Raw genomic sequence first — 19524 nt, 5'->3', positions numbered from 1 at the left:
AGTATTTCTATTTTGGATAAAATATGAAATACAGTTTTGAGTCAGTTTCTGATTGATGTTTATATTTAATTTGTTGTTAATATCAAAGGTGGTATTGATATATAATTGATGTTGACTTCCATACTTCAGCGCTGGTATGTTGTGAGCATCTAAGTTAGTATTGATATGTAATTTGATGTGAAATCAAAATGAGTATTGATATCATGAATGAGGTTTTGAGTAAAGTGTATATAAAGTTTATGATTCAGTCCATAGTCACTATTTTATATTATTGTTTACGATATTCTCATAAACACTGTTTTATAGGTTTTATTCTTGTCGAGATTCAAATTATTGCTGAAGCATTTCGCTCAAAAATATCAAAAGGGTTTTGAATACATTTAAGGAACCAATTCTAGGATTCCTTAACTAAACTTTTTGATTCAACAATTATGATTTTAAATATTCTGCTCTCTTGCATATGTGGCTTTTCATATCAAAAAGACCATATATATGTTATATTGAACTTGTTGAGCATTTCTTTTGCTCATACTTTCCTGATTTAAATCTAACCTTCCAGCGAGGAGCTTCCGCTGTTTAGCCGCGTAATTCGAGAAAACAAAGAATAAGCTTTTGGAAGGTGGTTGGTCCAGGGTTTGCGGAACTAGTGTAGGTTCTATTATATAAAAGTTGATTATATATTATAGTTGTTATATGGTATAATTGGGCCTAGTATACTTCTTTTCGAAGTTATACTAGTGGGTTTAGTTTTGAGTTTGGAATTTGTTAAAAAGAGTTTAAAAAGAAAGAAAAAAATTTGTTTGTGGAATTTGGAATTCTTGTTTCTGGAACTCTAACCTTGTAACATCCGGGGAAATATCGTGTAATTATTTGTATCAGTAAATGATTATTATGTGAATATTATATGATTTTTTGGTGAATTATCAGAAGATTGATAATAATATTTGGATGTTTGTATATAATAAAATGTGAGTATGTTAATTTTAATATGTCCAGAATAAAATATTGATAATTAAGGAATTTTTCTGGTAATTTTTGGAGTGTTATATGATTTTATAATGATTTATAAATTTATTAATTATTTTCTGAATAATTACAAAATTATTTTATAAAGCCGGGAATCGTCCGACTTCACCCGTTTTTACGTTTTTACAACCCGAAACCTTTCCGAAAACTCCTTCCTAACCTAATCTGGTAATTCCGGACATTTTCCGTGTTTTGACTTTTTCGATCCGGATTCAGGTTTGACCCGTGCGTATAAAACCCGTATTACCAGATTTTTATTTCGATAACATTTTCCGTGTTTTGACATTTTCCGTTTTTAATTTTCGATACGATAATCATTTCGATATATCAACAAAACCCGTATTCTCAAAAGACGGGATAATATTATATTATTTTATAATAAAGTGTTTTATAAAAGCTCGGTTGGGATAATTATCCAAAACTGATATCAAATCGGATCGTTATTGCAGTTACTTAGCGGCTAAGCAACTAATTTATCGATCCAACACGAACCAATATTCCATAAATATATATAGTCCTTTTATTATTTCATTTTATTCGTATAATCATAATCAGTCAGTAAAACCCTGTAAAATACAGAGAAAATATCGAATTAATATCGCGTTCTTGAAAATCAAATGCACAATCGAAGGCGTTACCGAACTCCGATTCAAGCATGCAATATATCAAAACGAAGCTCTCAAAATATAAAATCATACTCAATCATCAACTCAAACCCAGAAATATTAGGTAATCCTCTGTCTAATTATTTTAATTCGAATTTATTATGAATTTAAATATGAAAAATTGTTCTTGATGTTTTTGATATGGTTTGATGCCATAATCATGTAGAAAATAATTTTCTGATCATTTTGGTATATCATATGTTTGATTTTGAGCTTCACATCATATAAAAACGAGTGTTTGATTTTCGAAAATTAAAATTAGGGTTCTTGGGTTGAATGTTCTTAATTGAAAATTGGGGGATTTTGATTCTGGGGTTATTGGTTGAAATTGATGATTGGGATAGCTGTATCTTATCATTTGCAATTGATTCCCATATTTATTTGAACCAAACGATTCCCGGAAGTACGAACCCGAGTTCTTCATATTTTCGGATTTTTAATTTGATTTTTATAAGTGTTTATCATTTGGTTGATGTTATAAATTGTTGGGTTAGATTGTACATAAAACAATCTTCATTTTCATATATAACATGTTGATTTTGATTGTGTGTGTGCTGATTTCGTGATTTTGCCGGATTGTTCACCGGCAGGAGGATGGCGATCATTTAATTCGCCAATTTGAAGGTGGATTGCTGTTGTGGATGTTGTTTTCGAGATTGTGTGTCGATGTAGGAGATGTTTGGAGTTAAAACTGTGCAGAACGGCTCTGTTTTGGAGCCCAGAAGTGTGGCCGGAAGTCGGATGAGCGGCGGCTGGATGTTTTCCGGTCGTCTTCCTCGATTTTCCGGTGAGTTAAAAACCTAACCCGACTTTGTTCTTCATAACTCGCATTGTAACCCGTTTTCTGACCCGAAATTTACCCAACTTTGATCTTATTTTTCCCAAATGCTATTCTGAAAATTGTTATGTAGATTCCTTTTTAATAAAAATCCCAAAAATCAATATTTTTAATTCTGAAAATTATTTTTAATTCCAAAATAAATCTAAATTAATTAATTAATTATTTTTAGTTTATAATTAATAGTTTGATTAGTCAATTAATTTAAATATTAATTGATTAATTAATTTAATTAGTTATTAATTAATTTTAATTGATTATTTAATTTGATTTAATTATATATTTTTGATTTAAAAATTCCGAAAAATAGTTTCGAAATTTAAAATATTATTTTAAATTATTTTTAAGGCTCGATAATTATTATAAAATTATTTTAAAGTCAGATTCGGGTATTCGAACCCTATAATTTAAAATATTCCCCTCTCATTAAAATTACTTTGGAAACCTAATTTCTTATGTATCAAATGATCGTTTGTTTTATAAATCTTATTGATCGATAAAATACTCTTTTTGACCCGATTTTAATTCTAAATGTATTAAGACCTATCTTTTGTCGATTCAACTTATGTGCTACATGAATTACGTGATTATGTGTTATATGATTGCATGCCTTATGTGTACGTGTTATGTGGATAATGAGTCAGCGTGTCTTTTAAACATTATCTGATTGAGATGTGATCTTTATCTGTTACTATCGGGCGGGTAGATAATAAGAATAAACGTATAGACTAGACAATTATATATATTGTCAGTTCATTGAATAGTATTATTTGTGATAGATCCGCATAGTGCGAGACGTTCAAATCCAGATAGAGATTGTAGAAGTAAAGCCTGATTGCGTGTAGTAATGAAACGAGTGAATTCAGAATAAAGATAATTCTAAGAGGGTAAATGATAAGAAAGGTCAAGTAGCCTATCAAGGGAAATACAGATGCAACAGGACTGAGTGATATAACAACTAGTTAAAGTTTAGTAGATTATTAATTGAGGCAAGTATTCTTAATTTTTCTCCTAAAATACTGCAAATATCTATTCATTCATATTCTAAGTTCAGAATAGTTAAATGTTTTTATATTTTGCTGCAAATACTCTTATTTATGCAAGTACCTTTTTGATTTTGTTCCTTGATTATCGATTGATCTCTTGAGCAAGTACCCATTCGTTCGGGTTATTTGCGAACCTTGAATTGGGATGTTTTGAAATTAAAATGATTTGACATCAAAATACTCCACGGACTGGATGGTTACGATGAGGGCCAGGAATGAATTGGACCCTAAGGGCCAGAGATGGGTGGTCCCTTGATTATTAGGCCATAGTTGCCTGTGTACCCGATATGTTGGTTGGGTCTATGCAGTTGGGTATAGATCTACATTATATCTTGACCGATCAGCAGGTTATAGTGCATATGTTGGTTTCTAGTGTCCAGTCTAATTTATTGTTGATCGCCATTAATGGCATTCCTTCTTGAATAGTTCATAATTTAAGAATCAAACAAAGATTTGATTCCAAGGGATGGAACATTGAAACGTTCACTGTTCTTTTACAGAAAAATGTGATTTATGAATAAAGGCCAATGAGGGCCGATGTTTTGTTCGCTCAACTATTTAAATATGTAAAGATGTTTTTAAAATCATTCAAACAATCATTTCCAGGAGTTTTTCTAATCTGATACCTAGAAACTATTTATGATACTTGCTGGGCATTTTTGGCTCACTCTTGCTTTGTGAACTCTTATTTCTTTCAGCATCAAATGAGGACAAAAGTGGAGAGCTTTTAATAGACAACAAAAGTGGTGAGATTCCAGCTGAAGAAATTTGGAGGTGTCAGAGTGATCAATACAAGGAAATTAGTAATGAGGTAATGAAATTGTATTTAGACAATGAAAATTTAGAAGGTTAGAATCTTGTTTCATACCATAACCTGTAAGCGATCCTGAATAATGAGGGGTTGTCTGTATATTTATTTTAATATACAGGTCTTTATTATTTAAAGTTGTGTAGTGCACCCAATCCTAACCCCGGATTTGGGGGTGTTACAGTTGGTATCAGATCTACAGGTTATTGGTCACTGAAATAAGAATAGGTGAGGGTAAGATAGGAGTGATAGGCCATATGAGATAGGAAAGACCCTAGGCATACTCATTCTAATTTCGAATTTAGTACGAATGAGGATTAACAGGTCCGATACGGAATTGGTAAGCCAGGACTGTTGAGGGAGGTGTAAGGTGAATATTGCAACACTATAGGTATATTAAGTTCTCCGATCCTACAATAATGAGGAATCGACAGATCGACGGAGACTGGATATGTTACCCTACGTTTCATGCGGTTTTGAAAAACAAATGCAATTGATTCTTGTGAGAATTTGTGAAAGAGAGGCTAGGTGAGCTTTGGTACGATTTAACTTAGAATTAGGTAATAGAATAAGCTCCACGCTGGAGGCAACGAGTTGATGGAAGTTGATGAAGGGCCAAAGTTGCAAGCTGCAAAGACACCACCATCGCGAAAAGATTCTTATCACTACTGGGCGCTGCGCGAAGAATGATATTTACCTTACTAGGTATAGGTAAGGCTAGCAAGAAGGTGCAACCCTATCTATAGAAAAAACGTCGAATCGCCAGCGTGGTTGTAAGCATAGCTTCAAGAACGATGACAAGAATGTCAGAGATAGTACCGGATGTCAGCATTATGGTAGAATTGCGAATAAATGATATATAATAGTAAATGAAACTTCGTCGACTAATAAGTGTGAGCAGAATCCAAGGAAAAGTAGAAGATGGAGAGACCCTTATATGGACATTCCTTTAATTAGATATTTCATTAGCGGATCAAGAGAATAACAAGTAACTTATATAGTAATTACGACCAAATATTTGATTTTCAAGATTTTAAAATGAGATTTCGAAGAAGATTTTTTCAATCAACTTTCAGAAGATTATTGCATGAAATGAGTTTTACAATTTGGTTGTCGAATTAATCTTTAAGTTGTTATTATAAACAGAAAATGACCTAAAAGAAGAATGGATATAGACTCAGTGTTGTTAGTTCGAAGGACTAAGTAGACCCCTCCAACAGGAAGAAAGTTTAAAGTTTTCGTGAAAGACGAAAGTAATCTTTGTTTAAGTAATACCAACAATTGAATGAACATGTTAAAATATTATCTACCCAATTCATGAAATTATTAAAATTTAACAAGATTTGTAATTCGAGTGGACAAAGGATGGTTGAAGGAAATAGAAGACTCTCTTAGATGATTGGCAAATGATAAGACTCATAATCGACAAAGTTGAAGCGTTGCGGGATCGATTATTATTCTACGTGGCATAGAAGAAGTCAGAAGTAATAATTATAAATTTTGTAGGGACGAGATTATGATCAAATCATTAAAGCATTTAATGTGGAGGCATTTCTAGACGACGTTTCGAAGTTATAATGTGACCTAAACTGTGAATCTCTCATTCGACTGGTTTCTGAAGGCATACGTAGGTGAAGCGTGGATGGTGATCAACATCGACATTATTTCTCTTAATACGATAGCATATGTTCTTCTTGATTCTTGGGTACGTATGAGTTTCTTCTGTGGATAAATTATATGAGGCGAAGAAGAAAGAAAATTTATTGTATTCCTTCTGAATTGTTTCTCTTCTCAAATTACTGATTCCTGATTGAGACCAACAGTGTTGTGGTATGACGCTTTGTCAAAATGATGAAGAGTCGGGTGGGACGCCACCTAATCATGTGCTGTATGCCATATAGTATGAAAGACTGGCCATCTTGAGTACGAATATGGTTGTCTCATTCATATATAAATCTTCACTCATTCTTCTTCCTTCAATTTACTAAATTACAAATTCTCCCAATCGTTTGTGGTATTGTTATTCCTTATTCAGTTTTCAATCAAAGTCATATTCACAAACTCTTCTCTTGCATAGAGTCTATTCTCTGACGATTTCAAAAGAAATGAAATAGTGTGGCATGTAGAATCATACAACAAACAGAGATACGACTGCAAACCGATAAATGGTGGACATCTGCGGGTAAGGAAGAAGGAATTTATCGATAACATGGATGTGGAGAAAACATCAAGTCAGACAGTTGTTCATTTTACGAGGATCTTATTAGTATGATAGATTGCGTTAATATGACGCGCTTTAAATTAGAGGATTTTGACGTGAAATGAATGGTTAGCGAACCGTAACAAATAAATTAGTTATAAAATAAGGAAGTAAGGTTGTATGCAAAGTAAACGAGTGTCGGGATAACAATGGGAGATCAAGGGAATTCTGAACACTGACTCAGACAGGCAATTAATACGTGAAGCATCCCTTCGTCACGGAAAGATATTTGTCGTGAAGATTCAAGATCAAAGAAATCTTAATTACAAAAAAATTTTGAACGCGTTCTTCAAGAAATTGTGAAGTTCTCTACCTTGAGTAAATAATTTATGATGAATTTAATACCCATAACCAGATCGGTGAAGAAAGTTCGATATAGGAACATAAGTGGAAATAAAGTAATGGTGATTCGACTGCGAGACCTTTTAAGAAATAACAAACTGATGATGGAATTTTCACCCGATTGTGATGATGATAATTAAGACCCTGCGTGGTTATTAAAAGATCAACAGACTCACTAATGAAATTGAGTGTGTATCGTCAAAGAAGGAGGATTGGTGTAGTTCATTGAAGGATGCGGCATAATTTTCAAAAGTAACTATACCCAATTAGTAATGGTAAGAGATAAGTTAAAAGACATGCGAAATAAAATTTTGTAATATTCGGAAAGAACTGAGAAAAGTATGGTTATATTAATCATTATTGGTTTAAGACCTTAGTCCCATTTCAAAAAGATATATGTTATGCCAGTTAATTATACAAATGCTGGTCAGAATGATATAGTTTGAATTATGGTGAATGAATGAATTTGGTTGATGAAAGTGGATGTATATGATTGTGGACGATTTGGTAGATTGATGGTTTCGGCTTGAGTCCGACTGGTAGTCAATGATATAGGGGAAGTGCTACCCAAATTTTAAGAAATTACCCTATATGTAAGGATAAAGAAGTATATTTTCGTTCTCGTCAGTATTCCAAATAATTTCGATCTCGGTTCTTGAGAAAGTGATTATGCTCAAACCGACTTTATATAATTGGTCTTTGATTCCAGTTAGCTAATCAGCACTGGTTTAAGTGATCAGTTAAAAGAGTTAATTGATCAACTTTACCAACTAATGGTTAGCTAAATGGAGATCGATTCCAATTAGATTGAGTCAAGCTTTTACATGATTTTCAGATCCGAAATCAAAGCGGTTAGCAAGTTGAAGGAAGTGATGGCATTAGCAGAAATCGAAAGTTTAGTAGAATTAGCGTGATGTTACTGCAGACATGTGCGGGATTTTATCTAGATGAATACGTCCTTTTCGATAAACAAGAGGAACAAAGAGTAATTGGTACATGCTAGTAAGAAAAATATTTTCAAGAACTGAAGGTTCAAGATAAAGCAAAGAGATTATATCATCTGTAATAGCGTTCCAGGAAGGACTTGAAAGTATACCGATATCGAATGGCGATTGAATAAAAGTTTTAGAAAGCTCGCGAATCCAAGTATCCGATGTAAGACGAAGACTAGTGAAGTCCGCATATGAACTCAGGAAAAAGAAATGTTGATCAATTGGAAAAGCCAATATGCGATCAATGATGATTTAAGTGAGGCTAAAAAATAACTATCGATGAATTTTGATAATTCTATTAGTAAGAACTTAAATATTTTAAATAAAAGCCTTTTATTAACTTTAGAAATGGCTTATCTAATAATACACATATTAATATTATCGAGAAAAAGACATTCCTTATGTTAAAAGAGTTAATGAGTAATGAGAATGAAGAACTAATTAAGAAAAGAAGTGGAATCAAAAGGATTATAAAGAAATTTTATAAAATAGTCTAGGATATAAGCAAGTTTTGAACGTCAGCTGTGTCAGAACTGATAGGAGAATGAAGTGAAATGCCGATAATTGAAGATAGAAATTTCATTCAACGAATGCGTGTAAACAGGAGAGGTTAAACCAAGGTATTAGTGGTGAACTGTTAAAGAAGAACGTTACAATGAATCTCATATCAGAATTCTTTAGAATTAAAGCAAAGTTCCGAAGGTTCTAACGAATGATTTACCAAGGTTTACTCGAGAAATGAGGTAGGAATTTCTCAATGGTTACTGTACAGAGTCGAGCTGGTGCCAAAAGCCCTGTATCGTATAACCCAGTAGGAATGAGATATTGAGTGTAGGAAAACTTTAGAAATGTGAAATGAAAGAATATTGAAATAAAGAGTACTTCGCGCTATACACAAAGGTGATCATGGAAAAAAGAGAAGGGAGGTATGAAGTCACGCATCGGTTATCAGAAATTGTAAGTCTAAAGATTAAATGAACATAGTGTATAGGGATTAATTGGATAGTGTAATTATATTTATTAATAACATCCTCGCCCATTCAAGAACTAAGGAAGACCAAGTTGAACACCTGAAGATATGCATGCGAAGGGTGAAAGATTAGAAACTGTGTTGTAAGCTTCAAAGGTATGAACTCTGGTTATAATTAATTATGAGCTATGAAAGTATGGTTAATTACCAACCAAGCAAGATCCATTCAGAGACAGATGTCTTGAGTAGAAAAGAAAGAGTGAATATCACTAAGACTGCTGGGGAGTGGATAAAGGAATTGGAAAAGTTAGAAATTGAAGAACAAGTTTTGATCTGGTTTCTAGGTGATGCTGATACTCACTTTGTTGTTAGATATCAAAGGTGGTATTAATATAGATGATTGATGTTGACTTCAGTATGGAGTGTTGTGAACATCAAAGTTCATATTGATATCTAATTTGATATGAAAACAAAATAAGTATTGGTACCAAGAGTTCGGTTTTGAATAAAGTTATGATTCATTCCATTCCAAACTAATATTTCCTTTCAGATAGTAAAGGATTTTCGCTCGATGAACCTACTTGATAGTGATTGAAAAGAAATTAAAGTATACTACAAAGTGGTGAGGTAAATGCAATTGTCGAGATTTTCCTTTAATTTTTAGTTTTGAATAGATTTAGAACATTTCGAAGCATTAGACGCCATGGGTTCAGTATTACCGGGCGCAGACGGATTGAAAGTACAAGAGAGCAGCTAAAGGTTCTCGAATACGATTGAAAACGATCATCGGCCAGACTAACCGAGCAGAAGGAGACGTGAAAAGTAAAGTAGGACAGTCAGGGAAAATGGAAGGTTCATGAACACAAATTATTAGAATTAGAAAGAGAAGCATATTAGTATAAATTAAGTTAGTCTATTGAGACAATGAGATAGATAGAACGAGTAACATATAGACTTGATGTCAGTAAGAGACCGTGGAGTTGTGATTAAAGTGATGAGACCTGAGAAATTATAAGAAAGGTAATTGGAAAAATATCATAGTCAACGTCAGAAATTAATTATGCCATGGTCTCAGTACATCATTTGCAGATGAAGAAGAAGATTACGGGAACGATTAAAGAACCTCGAATATGATCAGAAGCGACTGCAACCAGGTTGAATGGACAAAGAGACACGTGGGAACGAGGTTCAACACTGAGTAACAGTTGGAAACGCTCATAAGCACGAGTTACTAAAATTAGAAAAAAAAAGAGAATTCAGATGTGTTATGCTGATCCCTCCTAGATAGTAAAATAGGCAGGATAAATAGAAGTGAGTTGGCTTCACCACTACCCGTATAGCGGATTCATAGGGCGTTTATATGTATATACCCAGGAAGAGTGAGTTAGCTCCATTATATATAGAAGATGGAGATTTGAATTAAGTTATACAAGCAACAAATAGAATATGATGTTAGCGAGAGGCTATTAAGGAATGATTTATATTATACGTTAAAGTTATGAAAAAATATAAGGTTGAGAGATTCACCTGAGAAAATAAAAGTGATATACTTGAAAAGTATCAGTATTATTCCTTAGTATGATTCTGAGGACAGAATCCTTTTAAGGGGGGAAGGATGTAACATCCGGGGAAATATCGTGTAATTATTTGTATCAGTAAATGATTATTATATGAATATTATATAAATTTTTGGTGAATTATCTGAAGATTGATAATACTATTTGGATGTTTGTATATAATAAAATGGGAGTATGTTAATTTTAATATGTCTAGAATAAAATATAGATAATTAAGGAATTTTTCTGGTAATTTTTGGAGTGTTATATGATTTTATAATGATTTATGAATTTATTAATTATTTTCTGAATAATTACAAAATTATTTTATAAAGCCGGGAATCGTCTGACTTCAACCGTTTTTATATTTTTATAACCCGAAACCTTTCTGAAAACTCCTTCCTAACCTAATATGGTAATTCCGGACATTTTCCGTGTTTTGACTTTTTCGATCCGGAATCAGATTTGACCCGTGCGTGGGCCGGCGCAAAATTTTTGATATGATAATCATTTCGATAAATCAACAAAACCCGTATTCTCAAAAGATGGGATAATATTATATTATTTTCGTATAAAGTGTTTTATAAAAGCCCGGTTGGGATAATTATCCAAAACTGATATCAAATTGGATCGTTATTGCAGTTACTTAGCGGCTAAGAAACTAATTTATCGATCCAACACGAACCAATATTCCATAAATATATATAGTCTTTTTATTATTTCATTTTATTGGTATAATCATAATTAGTCAGTAAAACCCCGTAAAATACAGAGAAAATATCAAATTAATATCGCGTTCTTGAAAATCAAACGCACGATCGAAGGCGTTACAGAACTCCGATTCAAGCGTGCAATATATCAAAATGAAGCTCTCGAAATATAGAATCATAATTAATCATCAAATCAAACCTCGAAATCTCAAGTAATCCTCTGTCTAATTATTTTAATTCGAATTTATTATGAATTTAAATATGAAAGTTTGTTCTTGATGTTTTTGATATGGTTTGATGCCATAATCATGTAGAGAATAATTTTCTGATCATTTTGGTATATCATATGTTTGATTTTCAGCTTCACATCATATAGAAACGAGTGTTTGATTTTTGAAAATTAAAATTAGGGTTCTTGGGTTGAATGTTCTTAATTCAAAATTGGGGGATTTTGATTCTGGGGTTATTGGTTGAAATTTATGATTGGGATAGCTGTATCTTATCATTTGCAATCGATTCCCATATTTATTTGAACCAAACGATTCCCGGAAGTACAAACCCGAGTTCTTCATATTTTCGGATTTTTAATTTGATTTTTAGAAGTGTTTATCAATTGGTTGATGTTATAAATTGTTGGGTTAGATTGTACATAAAATAATCTTCATTTTCATATATAACATGTTGATTTTGGTTGTGTGTGTGCTGATTTCGTGTTTTCGCCGGATTGTTCACCGGCGGGAGGATGACGATCATTAAATTCACCATTTTGAAGGTGGATTGCTGTTGTGGATGTTTTTGAGATTGTGTGTTGATGTAGGAGATGTTTGGAGTTAAAACTGTGAAGAACGGCTATATTTTGGAGCCCAGAAGTGTGGCCGGAAGTCGGGTGAGCGGCGGCCGGACGTTTTCCGGTCGTCTTCCTCGATTTTCCTGTGGGTTCAAAACCTAACCCGACTTTGATCTTATTTTTCTCAAATGCAATTCTGAAAATTGTTATGCAGATTTCTTTTTAATAAAAATTCCAAAAATTAATTTTTTTAATTCTAAAAATTATTTTTATTTCCAAAATAAATCTAAATTAATTAATTAATTAATTTTAGTTGATAATTAATTGTTTGATTAGTCAATTAATTTAAATATTAATTGATTAATTAATTTAATTAGTTATTAATGAATTTTAATTGATTATTTAATTTGATTTAATTATTTATTTTTGATTTAAAAATTCTGAAAAATAGTTTTGAACTTTAAAATATTATTTTAAAATATTTTCAAGGCTCGATAATTATTGTAAAATTATTTTAAAGTCAGATTCGGGTATTCGACCCCTATTATTTAATTATAAAATGATTCGGAGACCCATTTTAATTCCGAAAAATGTTCAAAACTTCATAATAAATCAACCGTTCGTTCGTTTAATACGAAATGAACGCTTCTAGACTGAGAAAAAAATTCTGCTCTCATTAAAATTACTTTGGAAACCTAATTTCTTTTGTATCAAAAGATCATTTGTTTTATAAATCATTCTGAGTCGATTATTGATTGATAAAATACTATTTTTGACCCGATTTTAATTCTAAACGTATTAAGATCTATCTTTTGTCGATTCAACTTATGTGCTACATGAATTACGTGATTATTTGTTATATGATTGCATGCCTTATGTGTACGTGTTATGTGGATAATGAGTCAGCGTGTCTTTTAAACATTATCTGATTGAGATGTGATCTTTATCTGTTACTATCGGGCGGGTAGATAATAAGAATAAACGTATAGACTAGACAATTATATATATTGTCAATTCATTGAATAGTATTATTTGTGATAGATCCGCATAGTGCAAAACGTTCAAATCCAGATAGAGATTGTAGAAGTAAAGCCTGATTGCGTGTAGTAATGAAACGAGTGAATTCAGAATAAAGATAATTCTAAGAGGGTAAATGATAAGAAAGGTCAAGTAGCCTATCAAGGGAAATACAGATGCAACAGGACTGAGTGATGTGCCAGCTAGTTAAAGTTTAGTAGATTATCAATTGAGGCAAGTATTTTTAACCTTTCTCCTAAAATACTGCAAATATCTATTCATTCATATTCTAAGTTTAGAATAGTTAGATGTTTTTATATTTTGCTGCAAATACTCTTATTTATGCAAGTACCTTTTTGATTTTGTTCCTTGATTATCGATTGATCTCTTGAGCAAGTACCCATTCGTTTGGGTTATTTGCGAACCCTGAATTGGGATGTTTTGAAATCAAAATGATTTGACATTAAAATACTCCACGGACTGGATGGTTACGATGAGGGCCAGGAATGAACTGGACCCTAAGGGCCAGAGATGGCTGGTCCCTTGATTATTAGGCCATAGTTGCCTGGGTACCCCATATGTTGGTTGGGTCTATGCAGTTGGGTATAGATCCGCACTATATCCTGACTGATCAGCAGGTTATAGTGCATATATTGGTTTCTAGTGTCCAGTCTAATTTATTGTTGATTGCCATTAACGGCATTCCTTCTTGAATAGTTCATAATTACAAAATCAAACAAAGATTTGATTCCAAGGGATGGAACATTGAAACGTTCACTGTTCTTTTACAGAAAAATGTGATTTATGAATAAAGGCCAATGAGGGCCGATATTTTGTTCGCTCAACTATTTAAATATGTAAAGACATTTTTAAATTCATTCAAATAATCGTTTCCAGGAGTTTATCTAATCTGATACCTGGAAACTATTTATGATACTTGCTGGGCATTTTTGGCTCACTCTTCCTTTGTGAACTCTTATTTCTTTCAGCATCAAATGAGGACAAAAGTGGATAGCTTTTAATAGACAACAAAAGTGGTGAGATTCCAGCTGAAGAAATTTGGAGGTGTCAGAGTGATCAATATAAGGAAATTAGTAATGAGGTAATGAAATTGTATTTAGACAATGAAAATTTAGAAGATTAGATTCTTGTTTCATACCATAACTTGTAAGCGATCCTGAATAATGAGGGGTTGTCTGTATATTTATTTTAATATACAGGTCTTTATTATTTAAAGTTCTATAGTGACATCCAATCCTGACCCCGGATTTGGGGGTGTTACAAACCTGAAAAGATCTTGGTATAGTTTGGGGTCGCATGTGTTATTTTTCATCTGCTGGCAATTGTTTATCGATTAGAAAGGTTAGTTCAGATTAAGGTTTCATTGTGACGATCAAATCCTCTGACCTCGGATTTGGGAGGGATCGCATGTGCCTTGATTATTCCTATGATTTATTATTGATAGTTGTCATTGTCACGTTTCTGGGGTCGTGCCTCAGGTGTTGTGCTTTATCTAGGTCTTTTAGGACATGGGGTGTAAGGATGCTTGATCCCGAGGAATGCATGGGACGGGCCCCCTCGATCCTGGACTGGGCTGGATCTAACCGCATCTGGACCTGTTGTTCAGTGAGTTGGACCTAACCAAACCTGGGTCGCGTGGCCTAGAACCTGATTGGTCTGGATCAGGGTTCGACAAGTCCTTTATCCTATATTTCATAATGTGCTTATACACTAGAAATCTATATTAATCTATAATAAGTGGAATATGTTGTAAGTGGAATAAGAGAAATCTTTACTTATATATAATAATTGGAATAGGGCATACTCACAACCGTTATATCTTCCTAATCAATTGATAAAAACCGTATATCTAAATACCAACAAAATTAAAAACCAAAGTTTACAAGTTTGAATCTCACCAACGACAAATTAAATTATATATTCATATTATTATTTCTAAAAAACAGAGATATATGGTTGAAATCTCACCAACCACATATTAATATGTGTTACTTGATCGTTATCGAAAATCAGAGAAACTTAAAATAAGATTATAATTATATATTAACTAATTTTTAATTTTTAATTACTTACGTCAAAATTGTATATAATAAAATAATAAAAATTCAATTATTAATGAAGTCCCGTGCATTTTTAGGCACATATTTAGGATGAGTGATAAATTTTGTAGTAAAGAATATAATTATATTACGTATAAAGTAGTAATGAAAAAAAAGGTTTTTAGTTATATATAGTCAATGAATATTAATGGAACATAAATTTGTATCCTCGATTTTTATATTTTAACTTCTCAATGTTATTCTTTATTTATTAATAAGCGAAATATTTATCAAAATATCAAAATGCAAAATTTTAGCTATTCATATATAACTAAATTTCGTTTCAAATTCGGGTCGACCCTGTGTACATAATTATACTAAATTAATTAGTTTAATTTTAACTTTTTGGGTTTCATATTTTCATATAATTATATTATAGACTTAAACTTTTAAGTTAAAATATAATAACTGATATATGATATAAATTGTAGTTTGGTTAACCACTCATTTTGGTGATCCTCGTACTCTTAACCCTTTGCTCTTTCAAATCAAATGATCAAAACTCGCTAGATCTAAATACAAAAACATAAATAATCAATGTTTACAGGTTCAAATCTCACAAATGAAAAATTAAATTATACAATATAAAGTGTGTGACTTTTATTTAGTGATCTCACAATGTGTTTCACTCCACTCTACACTCAAGTGTTTGTCAATCAGTCTCACAGTGTGTCACTCACTCAAAGCTCCAAACATCCAAGTGTACCTGCAAGAAAATCCTTTTCATAGAAAATTTTCCTTCCACCTTCAAGGATGGAAATTCTCGGTCAAGAGATTCAGAAATGTTCCTTCTGAGAGGGGAAATTAGGATTCTTTTAAGTGGCAGAATTTCTGATATCCCTCAACTTCCATGGAGAAGTATACCTTATAAACTCGTTAGATAATATCTGACTCCTCATTTGCAAGTTGTAAATTTGACAAAGTCAAAATCATTTCCAGATTTTAATTTTGGGAAGATAATGAATGATCAGTGATATACGATTATGGATCAAAGATTCCTTCTGAAGTCTGTAAAGACTTATCAGATTCGATGAACTACTAAGGTCCCGTAAACCAATTCATAGATCAAAGCATAATGAAATGTACCACGGATCTAGGTTTTTAACCTTAATCCAAAGATCATAATATGAAGCTGGTAAGAATAGGATCTAAAGACAAAGATTCAAGTATTGTTAGTGAACTTGATATGGTTTAATAATACTTGTTACGTCAATACCTTCCTTGTGTGTGAATCTCACGTGTGCATAAAAAATATAATACCAAGGGGTAGTGACTCTCATTCAGATGCCCTAACTGACAAACGAATTTCAATAGATAACATTTTGTTGAGAGAATGCACCTAGTAACAGTTTATATGCCTTTTCATCTCTATATTCTTTTGAGAGAATAGAGATGGGCTTACAGATGTCTCAAGTTATAGATACTCCACTACTTTATGAGAGACAAAATTGTAGGGTTCACCTTTCCATCCTTATGTGGTGCTTCTTGGCACTATCTCCCTCATTCTCAGCACAACCCCAATACCAAGTGGTAATTTTTTCTAACCACCAAGTTGATATCTCAAGAAAGTTAGGTGTATCAGAGCAAAATATGGTGAATATATCAGAGTAAGGTATGAAATGCTTTTTGAGATGTGTTTGGTTCTAATGACTTGGGTTAGAACCTATGGGGTTTGATAGGCTCATAGTCAATTTATAAAACCACCGGGGGTTGATGATTACAAACTTCAAAAGTACAATACCGAAGAATTTAGTGATCAGTATCAGAGTGATTTTAGGTTCAAAGAAGTTTTACCTTTACTTACGACCATACAGATTCATGAAGGATGTCTCAAATGATCATGTTTTCTGATTCTTTTGACAATACTATCCAATCAAAACTCATTAGCTCAAAACAGTTCATGTTAGATTCATAAAAAGAGGGGTGAAAACTCTTCTAAAGCAATAAGATTTGTATAAACTAATCAGAGTTTAACACTACAAGATCAAATATCCATAACAGAGTTAAGCAATGCAGGATCATCAGAGTCAAACAATGCAGGATTTACATTTAATGTAATCAAATCAGTTATTTATATCAAGAGTGATTTAACAAGATTGTACCAATTATATTATACTCTTGACATAAACAACTATCATAGTTAGTACTAGTTATGCTACAGATTTATTCTAGCATAAGATAAACATAGAACTAGAGTGACCCGAGAGACTATTATCAAGGTTACCCAGGGTTTAGAACTCAATTATCACATAGGATCTTACAACACAGAATCTTATCATCTCAAGCAGAGTTGTACTAGAATCTTAAATCAAAGTGTAATAAGATCAAAATGTGTGTACTTGTTGGTGAGACTGCGTAGCTGTATGAACAGTTATGTGATAACTCAACACTAGATCGGCACTAGAACATGACAAGTAAATAATACAGGGCACTGAAAGAAGTTCATTTATATGTTCATTCCTCAGTGAAGAATAAAGGTTAAAGACATTCAGGGTTTCAGAAATATTGAAGATTCAGTGTATAAGTGCCACCAGAAGATTTCAGTGTATCAGCATTAATTGAAGATAGATAGTGTATGAAGCATATGAATCTGAAGAATTGCAGACAGGGTATAGACAGAGGTTAAAGAAGACAGTTGTAGTCTTGAAGTTATACTCACTAAAAGGAATTCATTTATATGTTCAAGCGTCAATGAAGAACAGTGAATGAAGTATCCAATATTGTAGTAGCAATGGAGATATTGTATGAGTACCAGAAAAGATTCCAGTGAAATTACATTTATTTATTGACAGTCAGTGTTCAAAGCGATAAATTTGTTACAAGCGTAACAATGTAATCAAGGCTATAATACGAAGACCTGAATCGAAGTTAGTCGTCTGTGAACCAGACCAGTTGTACTAGGGGGCAACGGCTCGTACAAGGAATCAAAGTATTATATTATAGGAGAATTGTTAAGTTGGAGAACGTACTTGGATTAAACGTTTAACTGTTAAAGTACAAGAACAGGTGTGTAGGGTATACAGCTAAACAACTCGAGGAATTGACCAAAATTAAGTTTAATTATTTACTTAAATAAATTCATTTAATGAGCTTTAATTTAATTTAGTTGATAAAATTAAATTGATTTATTTTATAAACTTTCAATAAGTTTATTTTATAAATCTAAATTAGTTCATTTTATAGATTATAATTAAGTTTATTTTATAAATTTAATAAAGTTATTATTTAAACTTAATTTAACAAAACAAATTGACATGCAAATAGGTAGTTGATTAGTTTGTCTAAGTCAAGTACTTGTACTAGTATTCTAGTCGCAAGTTACAACTACTCTTTCCTGTTATACTCACCACTTATAAGAAGTACCAAGGCAAATAGCTTGGATTTCCCCCTCTGGTCACCAGTGATGAATTAGATGGTTAATTCCAAGTTTTATCCTCTATGCGCAAGTAAAATAAAGGAGTCCCAGGGTCGCACGTTAACTCTCAGCCACAACTTTATTGGAAATATAAATTAATTTATAAGGCTCACAATCAGCCACGTAAATTAATTAATTACAAAGTCTACACTTGAAGTAGATTAAATTCAGTTATTTTGTTCATCTTCTCTCTCACAAGAGCTGAAGAATTGAAGCAAAGAGAAATAGAAGAGATACACACTCAAATTTATATCCATTAATCTTCTCACCTTAGTAATGTTATAATGCCCGATTTTACTCTTGTATATTTATAGGAGCTATTTTAAACGTTACTCGCTAATTAAATCCTTAGACAAACAAAAGCTAGATCTTTGTATAGGATTTATTACATGCTGATTCTAAATAATCAGGAGAAGCTCAGGATCTGGTTGTTCCGGATGTCATTAAGATTTGATGTGCTATCAGGATTTGATGCCCATCAGTATCTGCAGAAGCATCGGTATTTGAATAACAGTCTGTTGTGAAGATTAAGTCTGTTCCTTATTTTGAGGGATGGATATCTGTTCATTCTGAGTGATAGGACTTTGTATATTCAGTTAGAGATATGTATCATTTTCTGTTAGTATTTGATAATGCATATCCTAGACTGATTTATAGCAGCTGTGTATTATATAAACACAGTTTAGGTCATCACATAGTGATTAACTCGAGCATTGTACAACCTAGCAGCTCTCAAGAACATCAGTATTTCTTGAGAGAGTTTATAACAGTTTTTATCATAAATATAAAGAACTGTTATATTTTTATACTTGTTCGAAACGATTATACAATTGTATCCAACCCCCTTAAACAATTATATCTTTACTGGGCAACTATTGGTATCAGAGCTCACTGATAAAGTTACAATCAGAAGCGCTCTAAACATGTCTCTGAACAAGCATGAAAGTATTAAAACCCCCATTCTGAAAAAGA

This window comes from Apium graveolens, chromosome 11 (genome assembly GCF_009905375.1).
Source record: "Apium graveolens cultivar Ventura chromosome 11, ASM990537v1, whole genome shotgun sequence".
Taxonomy (NCBI): Eukaryota; Viridiplantae; Streptophyta; class Magnoliopsida; order Apiales; family Apiaceae; genus Apium; species Apium graveolens.
The sequence above is the reverse complement of the archived record's forward strand: the minus strand, read 5'-3'. Positions refer to the sequence as shown.